At 36.2% G+C, this 9,258-nt stretch overlaps 1 long non-coding RNA gene across 1 annotated transcript; it reads left to right on the top strand.

The window, feature by feature from the left end:
• The first annotated feature begins 2,206 nt into the window (after positions 1–2,206).
• On the top strand, positions 2,207–5,688 carry LOC103145347 (uncharacterized). Its single transcript, XR_477015.2, has 3 exons — positions 2,207–2,303; positions 5,057–5,200; positions 5,281–5,688. It is a non-coding gene; the product is annotated as an uncharacterized LOC103145347 (long non-coding RNA).
• The last annotated feature ends 3,570 nt before the right edge of the window (positions 5,689–9,258 follow it).

The following is a 9,258-nucleotide window of genomic DNA, read 5'->3' as shown; positions in this document are numbered from 1 at the left end:
TTTCCTCAAAGAGTGTGCTGTCCTATATGCTGCACCTTGGGGGATATTAATAGATCGGCTACAGTATTTACAGAGATCAATACAGTAGAATATTGGTCCTCTCTCCCTCTTTCTGCGTTTCTGTGTGTTTCCGCTCAAATCAATAGAGCATTTATTTTAGAATGTCAGCAAGACACAAATGCTGCCTTTCTCCCAAAACACCAAATTTGACGTTTTGTGAGCAATGGCCTACATGACCCAAATAGAGAAGATGTTCTGCTCTTTAGATTGAGGTCAACAAATGAAAAGTGAATCCCCTTCAAAACTTTACATCAACCTAGTTTGATGTAAAGTTGTACTAGTTTACCTAGTATCTAGGTAAACTAGTACGCAGGTGACTTATTTAGTTTACAGGTAAATCAGGTAAGTTATGTAAAGTGCACCCTTGACATTGGCCATTTCTCTCATTTATCCGGGAGGACACTGGGTAGATAATTGACTGTCCAGTCATCTTTAGCATAAACTTAATGAAAAATATTCATGTCATTACATCGCCATACAAAATGACCTCATTTGCAAACTGTTGAAGGGTTTTCTGCCAACATGTTTAAGCACTCTTTTCATTCCACTGTTTTTCCTTTTTTTTAATGCGTTAATAAGGCATGGGCACAAATGCAAAAACTGGAGAGGAAAATAAAGGCAGAGAACAAGCTTGAGAATATTATTTTTTTCAGTTAGACTAAATTATTTTGTCATGACAATGCATCTGTTTCTGCTACTGAAAAATAATAAACAATGAACATGAGAATTCAAATATATATTATTTTTAAAGTGACTTTTTTTTTTCCATATGTCAAGCCCACAGTTAAGTTATGTTCAGTAAATTGCAATATTATTGAAAAGTTCATTTATTTCAGTAAAATAAAAACATTTACAGGTTACACATATACTGATGCATTCAAGCCTTTATTTCCCATTAACTGATGATTTTCTGATCATGGCTAATGAAGACCAATAAAAAAATAAAAGAAACGTATACTTGCTTAAGGGTTATTTAAGCAATAGATACATTTAATCTGACAAACAAGTGTCAATGGAACCCATTTTCTACTTTATTGGATATGTCTGTTCTTAGTTAGCTGAAACCAGAGGTGATCCCAGCCAGTTTGGCGCCCTGGTTGAACCACCTCAGCGGCGCTCAACCTCTCCACCCCCAACCTACAAAGTTATTGAGAACAACGGGGTGGACTGGGGGGATTAATGTTGGGGCGGCTGTGAAGTTGTGTGGTGTAAGGGTGAAAAAAAATGATTCAAATAGAATGTATTTTAAAAGACTAAGAAAACAAGCATAGTGGATAAATTTGTCAAAGTGCAAAATTGGACAAATGTATTGGGTTCCCTATTAAAGATGTGTAAAAGATTAAATGAATCTCTTTTTGCAGTATTACGAACACACACTGAAAGCTGTGAAAAATAAAATCTACCTTAAATTTAAGTGCACTTATTGAGTGGGGAAAACAATTCTATGTCAAAACTATTTTGCACAAACCCCTTTGATCAATAAAACTGCACTTAGCTTTCTTCTGTAACATTTCATATTGTTGGGGCTTACAGAGAGAGGTGCCTTTGTTCGTTGTTCAAGGCACAATCTCTTCAGATCATGCACAGTATGAGTTTTGTTTTTCCTTCATATATTTGCCTCTCTGACTCCACAGGGCTTTGATAGCATTTACAGGGCCAATGAAAAGTTTTGACAAAATATTTACAAAAAAAAAAAAAAAATGTCAATGTCAAAGTGAAGACTGATTTCCATAAAACAATCACAATTATTTCAAACCATGAAACGTAAAATAAGTGACTGTGTAAAATAGTTTAGGCACAAGGGTCAGAAGGTGAATAGAAAATCAGTACCAGTCACCCGGTTTCAGTTTCTTCAAAGGACTTTTTATTCACTCTTTTCTCTGACTTCCCTCCCTGAACATCCAAAAGCTCACTGTTTTTATCAAGACCTGTGCTTGATTGGACACAGCCACAATGGAACAGATCAGACAAGCAAAATCTAAACAGAGAAACGCTAAAATTACAAATCTAATTTACAAACTCCTACATAATGAAGTTGTCTGCAAGACAAACTACACAATACAAGATAACTCAAAAGATTACTTTAAAGAAAACACACACAAAGCAATACACAAAAGAAAACCCTCTAATTGGTAGAACCCAGGAAGGTAATCACTGACATCATCCAGCCATTTAAGCAGGAAGTACTGGGCCGGCCCCTCCCACACTCCTGCCCTACTGCAGATCTACAAGCAGAAATGATGGTGAGTACAAAGGAAAACAAATACCTTAATAAATATACCTTGAAACAGATTCAACCTACAGTCCAGAAATAGTAACTTTAACCTAAACCTAGATAGATAGACACTGCAACATAATGCTAACACAAACAAACCTGGGATAGTAAGTGAAGCAAAATTGCAATGTTTAAATTAATCGTTATAACCAAATATAGAAAGTAAGTGAATGAGAAGGAATAAGGGGCAAGTGGTGAACACAAACTGAACCACTTTGTCACAGACTGCATAAATATTCACCCCCTTCAAAAGTGGTTACAATCACAGCACAGAATGTGTGTGGACACGTCTTAGTCAAGCTGTGCATTTGGACGCTGCAATTTTACTACATTCTTCCATTCAAAACTTTTAAAGCTCTGAACAGTTGCGTGGGCATCGATCAGCTATGAATAGCCGTTTCCAAATCCGGCCACAAAGTCTCTTATCAGATTGTCCTGGGCTTGGACACGGCCACTCCAGCAGATTTACCAAGCTGTCTTCTAGCGATTCCTGTGTAGCTTTAGCTGGACGCTTCAAGTCGTTGTCTTGTTGGAAAATAAATGTTCTCGGAAGCTTTAGTTACACATTTTATTGCATTCATTTTACATTTTATCTTTACCAGCCTTCCAGGGCCAAGAAGCATCCCCGCATAGCACCATTTGGTCTAATGAAACTATTTACCTCTCATCAGACCAAAGAACTTTCTTCTTCTTGACCATGGTGTCTCCCACATGCCTTTTGGCAAACTCTAGTTTGAGGCTTGATATTGTTTTTTCTTCAGTGATGTCACTTTCCCATAAAGTTTGGACTGGTGAAGAACCAGGGTAGAGGTTGTTGTGTGCAGAGTCTCTCCCGTCTCAGCTGCTGAAGCTGGGAACTCCTTTAGGGTAGTCAAAGCTGCCCTGGGATCACATATTGTGGATCAGAATCCATTTGAAAGACCCAATCATGACCTATATGCAGTTTTCTGATAAATGTCAATGTATTTTCGTTTAAAATCTGCACTAGGCATTGCACTCTAATAAGCAGTCACCATCTGGAGTGTTTACTGCAGAAAAAGGCTGATTCTAGTCCCATCTTATCAAAGCACAGAGTATAGACATGGTAAAGTTTAGCGAATTCCACATGTTTATGTTTGGAGTGGTAGGACAGAAAAAAACGCATGCTTTTGTGAGATTTCTGTGAGTTTCTTGCAGTTTATTAACAATTTATACAGCCATAGTTGTATGACAAATGAAGCAAATTTTAAAGTAAAAAATCATAATAATACTTTAATTATCAACTCTTTCTGATATCTTGCTCATTTGGGAAAGAAGCTGTCCAGAAAACTTTACAAAGCAAAGTTATGCAGGAAAATGAAGCCAAAGACATTAAAAATAAATAACACTGCTATTGTTTAAGAGCAAAGCAATAACTAGATACATCTGTTAATCAAATGCCAACAACAAAGCCAAAAAGAAATGTGCATTAGAAAGAAAAAACTAATTAAAATAAAATGAAATTAATATAAATGGATCACTGGTCTTCTGTATCCACTTTAATCCATGTCTGTGTACCATTAATTTTGAGCATGATCAATTGATACACTGATCAAAGCATCTCTGTGGGGCCTCTAATACATGGGATACACATCTCCCAGCTTGCTATTGATTGGCTGCAACACTCTGTAACAGGGAATTGTTTGAGCAGATCAATGATGATAGGCAAAGCATTGTTATCAGTATTTAATAATGACTTTGTTATGGTATTTTGTAAATGAGTCCCCTTTTTGTTTCACTTGTTAAAAACTTTTTAATGATTTGGATTGTGTGGCAGTTGCTGTTAAGGCTTTCATGCCACAGCTTCTCAATTAACTTTCCGCTCTTGTTTCAGTCAATAGCCTATTATTTGAAGTTCATTAGTGCCAATTATTTGACAGTATACTCATTAAAATTGTAACCTGGGTGGATAATTTAATTGCATGGTTCTTATGAATATTGCATACAATAGTATTTATTTATAAGTGCTCTGAACAAATGCTTCAGAACTATTTCCTAATTTCAGCAGGAATATTTTGAAAATTTCTTTGTCAAATGTAATTTTCTTTTGGTACATTGTTGCATTACTTTAATAATAACTCTTGAACATGTTAAAAGCAATCGTTAAGTACTCTTTTGGGACTTTACATGATAAACAAACACACAGTTGCAGCTAATTTTGAAGTAGATAAAATTACAAAGGGTTTTAGAACTTTTGAATGATTAAACCCTAAAGTGCAACTGTATCCACACAACCCACCCCACCACCACCACCACCTTTTACTCTAATATTTCTAAATAAAGTCCAATGCATTTGGAAATGTTCCAGTGAAAAAATTTACTTGTGTAAATACAGATGTTCTGTTAACATTCAAATTTGTTGAATCTTCTGTTAAAGCCTATAAGGACGACCAAGGGACACAGCAGACAGGAAGGACATGAATAAAGCTACAGTGAACTTCAAAGCAGGGTTTGGTCATAAAAGCATCTCAACCTCTATTCAGTCCATCTGTTTAAACTTGAAAGCAGGTGAACTGCGCAAACCTGTAAAAACATTTAGTCTGAACTGACACACCTGCCAAGGAGAGCATTAATCCAATCGGCTACCGGTCATTTTTTGAAACAAAAACACAAAAAGCTGCACCACTGCATGGCGAACTTAGGACTCTACGAAACAAATGTCACACAGTCAGACAATCATTATGTGTTGCTATTTTGTTGCAGATCACTACTTTGCAAAAAGGAACTGCAGTTCCTCTACTTCAGCCAGAAAACTCTCAAAATACATGGTTACCTCCAATCAGAGGTGGCTGTAAGAAGGAGCAGACTCTCTGAGGCAGACACCCGATGGTTTTAGGACCTAGTGTGGTAACAGGCCAACTTAGCTCAGCCCTAGTTTGCGCTTTGAGGAACCAACTTGTTTCTAACCAGAGGTTTGTCTCCCACAGCTCTTTGGTCCCTTGGATCCCATCGAGGTGAGAACTTGCCTCCACCACTGACTCCAGGATCTCCATGCTCTCCTTGATGCTCCTTTGATGCGTCACCTGGACGGATCTCAGTTCCACCGATGTACAGCTCTATCTAGCAGCCTAACTGTCCACCATCCATTTCTATCTGAAATATTATCCTTCTCCAGATGCCACCATTCCCTACCAACCACATCTTCTGCCAAACAACTTCTTTGACATCTTCAGACACTAAGCTGCTGAAATCCATTCTCTATCCTCCCCTACCTGTAAATCACCTGCCTAACCAGTTTGCCTTTCTCCTTAGTGTTTCCTCTGGTCTGATCCTCTGCAGCCACTCCTGGACTCCCTCTTCCTCTTTTCCACATCTCAATAAATTTGTTAAACCTACTTCTGTCTCTGTAGTTGTTTTCTCAGTGTCCATTTAAACTGGTATTATGACAACTTGACATTGTTAATAATTTTACTACTGTTCTGACTAGTTTCCTAACAACTGTTTTTTTTTAAGTTTCTTTCTCTGGCTTTTTTTTTTTTTTAAACTTTGTTTTTATGAACTTCTGCATTTCATGTTTCATTCAGAATTTATTATTCTGTTGTCTTGTAATTATATAGTTCTTCAGAAGGAATTGCAACTCTGACTTTTTTAAGATAAAAGCAAAGCAACTATTAATATTATGTATCCATGCTCTTCAAAGAAGTCAGCTCAAATTACTAATATCATTTTCTATGTTATTTTGTTTAGGTGCCTAATTTTACCCAAATGATTCTTTCAATCTATTTTAACATGTATAAATATTTAAAGGTTAAGTTTTCCTAATAAGCATCTCACACCCACATAAAACTGATTGTCTCCTGGCATGGCACAATCTGTCTAACTGTAGAATGTTCTGATTGTGTTTCCAACAGGGAGTTACAACAGAAATGAATTAATAAAATGAGCAGGTTTTAGGATGTGATTCCTACTTGGTTAAAAAGCCCCCGACTGTGCATGGAGATTCTTGAAGCTTGACAGATACCCAACAAGAAAGAATCACTATTTGATCTGGTGAGGTAAATATGTGTAGTACACTTCTTATCGCACATGCAACTAGTGCTACCCGAGAAACGTTCTCAGCGTTAATCAGTTCAAATCACAGTGATTGCTCTCAGCAGAAAATTAATCTAATTTTCTGTCAAAGCTGCTGCCAGTTACTTAAGATTTGATCTCTTTCATTATTTCACACTCATTTCTTTCCTCCCTCACTTTCCCACTTACGCTTTAGGCCGCGGTTAATTAAAATGGAAAGGAAAGGATTTGCAGTCAGTTATTCAGGACAGCTTTGAGTGGAAGTTAATTACAGAGTCCAATGAATCATAAGAAGAACATTTTCAGCTGGTTTTGGAAAAAGTCAAACAGCTAACCTATGATTGGGTTAAAATTAACATAGTATTCAAACATAACTTAGACCTGCTGTTTTATTATAAGAAAAAAACCTGGTTCGGAAATGAAGCTTCTGGTAATGTTATGAAGTGACAACGTTGGTATTGGTCATCCCGGTAAGCGGTATGGGTCTACATTTTATAAATCAACCAGCCAGCTTTAAAATTGATGTACGTTTGCTGGACAAAAAAAGGACTCTGCAAATCCCTTCACCAGATTAAATAGAACTTTGCCAAGTAAATTTTAGTTGTATAATAATATATATTGCTACTTAAACCATGTTCCACATTCATTCACATTCTTTCTTCTGCTCAAATTAATCATTTGGGCAGAATTCCTGAAATACAACATGTGTCTGAAGTCTATCCCAATACTACACATGAGGACATTGTGGACAGCCAAGGCACCAGCCCTTCACAGTCAATATAAAGACAATGCATGTAAAACATGCACACATCTGAAGGCAATTTAGGGTACAGTTAAAAATCTCCCCACTGTATTTGTTTCTAGTTTAAGTTAAACTCAAACTAAAAATGTAACCAAAATGCATTTTATCTTTTCAAGATCATTGTTGACGTAAGACTTTTTCTCTCTCTTTTCAGTGCTGAGTTTTTGCTGCATACTTTAATTTTCTGCAGAGTCGATTGGCAGAGTGTTCTGTTTTCTGGTCTTTCTGAAATGAAAATAGCCTCTCTGTGAAATCCACAGGTTTCAGCTGAATAAAATGGTGAGGAAGAACAATAACTCGCATTACTCCAGGTTTAAAGCCTTTGACTGACTGCCTACACATTGTAGATTGTAAGGTGCTTTTTAATTACTTTATAATCATACTGAACCCAATCTGTTGCATTTGTCACAAATCTGCTTACATGATTGGAGCCATCCCGCTCCCACAGGTTTTCTGAAAAAAGGTATTTGAATAATATTCAAAGCAGGGAGTAAAGCGACAGCGAAAACATGACATTATAATTGAGGCAAAAATGAAAGCTGTTGATTGACAGAAGATTGTCCTTTCTTTCAAAGTTAAATGTTACACATTAAATGTTATCCGTCATTAGAGTGTTATATTTGTGTCTATGTTGTGTGTACCTCTATATGTATAGTGTGTTGAAATTGTGTAAAGCAGATAACTTTATTTTTGGGTTTGTTTTGTTAATAATTTTAGATATCTCATAAATATTCTTGTTTGATTACTCTCTTAATTTTCTGCAGCTTCATGTTTATATGTTAAAGAACAACTACAAGTAATATTTAAACCATATTTACCTTTTTTTTTGGAATAGTGAGCTGTTTTTGTTTTTTAATTTGACCTAAGTCTTCCACTGAATCTTCATATTTTTCTGTATTCTGTGTGGATCCATAAAAAATGGTATGACTCATGAAATTTTAAGAGTGACACTCGGAAAATGTTTGCTACAACACAAGAAAATAAATTGCCATTCTCGTGTGCAAATAGTATTTACAAAAAGTATCTGTGTATCACTCTAGTCGAACAAAACTAATCACTTCGGGAACGTTTTTGTGTGTAGAAGTTATTAAAAGTATTTGATCTAGTTGACATTTAATTATTAGTTATTTAATCTGTCACTGAAGCGTTCACAGTACCACGATGCTACGGGTTCCTGATTACCTAATAGACTTTATGCCAAAAAGGAAACATAGAAGTGAAGAATGTAAAAAAGGAATCATCTCCTATTCAAAAAAAAAAAATAGAGACACATACTGTAAATGTGAATACTTATTTTGCATCAATTTGTCTGCACAGGAGACATGTTTCACAGCTTAGACTCACTCTTTTCCACCTTTCATTGATTCATTGGAGAAAGTGCTTATCTTGGCAGTCGGGGTCCATTAACTGTGATACTTTTCCGGGATGCTTGTTGTTTAGACCATTATTAAACTCCTGTTAACAGCTGCAGAAGATCGCATTAGCCAAGAACAGATTCTTTCTCCGTGACACCCTCCAATATTCTAGGGAAGCACGAGCACTAAGAGACTCTCTGCTGCTGTAAGACATCTGTTTTCAAACATTAGGAATGCTTCAGGGCTTCTAATGGAGTCTCCAGGGGTAAAAAAAAAAAAAAGACTCCATCTTTGAGGAGTGCCACATTCTACCTTCAGTGTTTGACCAGTCTATATTTTAGGTTTATTAACACCGTTTCGATATGTAAAGATTGTTTTGATTGCATGTATCTATTCATCCATCTATTAATTCATTCATTTTCCACTCGCATCCTATGCAGGATGTGAGTAGAATAGTTCTACTCTATTCAGGATAGTGGTGTGGAAAATACTTGGTTGTAATTCTCCACAAGACAGATAACTGTACATAATCCCTCCTAAGGTTGTGTTTACTCTTCTTTATGGAGCCATTTATGCATGGAGAAAGAAAACAAAATGTTTTGGGTTTTTTTCTTGAATATTGTTTCTCTTTCTCATCACATGTGTGCAGTTATCTTTATTTCCTCAAGCTCTGACAGTAGAAAGAATAAGTGCAAGTGAAAAATCAATATTATGAAAATATTAGGAACAGAGTGCTT

Source organism: Poecilia formosa, unplaced genomic scaffold (genome assembly GCF_000485575.1).
Source record: "Poecilia formosa unplaced genomic scaffold, Poecilia_formosa-5.1.2 Scaffold141, whole genome shotgun sequence".
NCBI classification, from domain to species: domain Eukaryota; kingdom Metazoa; phylum Chordata; class Actinopteri; order Cyprinodontiformes; family Poeciliidae; genus Poecilia; species Poecilia formosa.
This window is presented reverse-complemented; position numbering and strand designations above follow the sequence as displayed.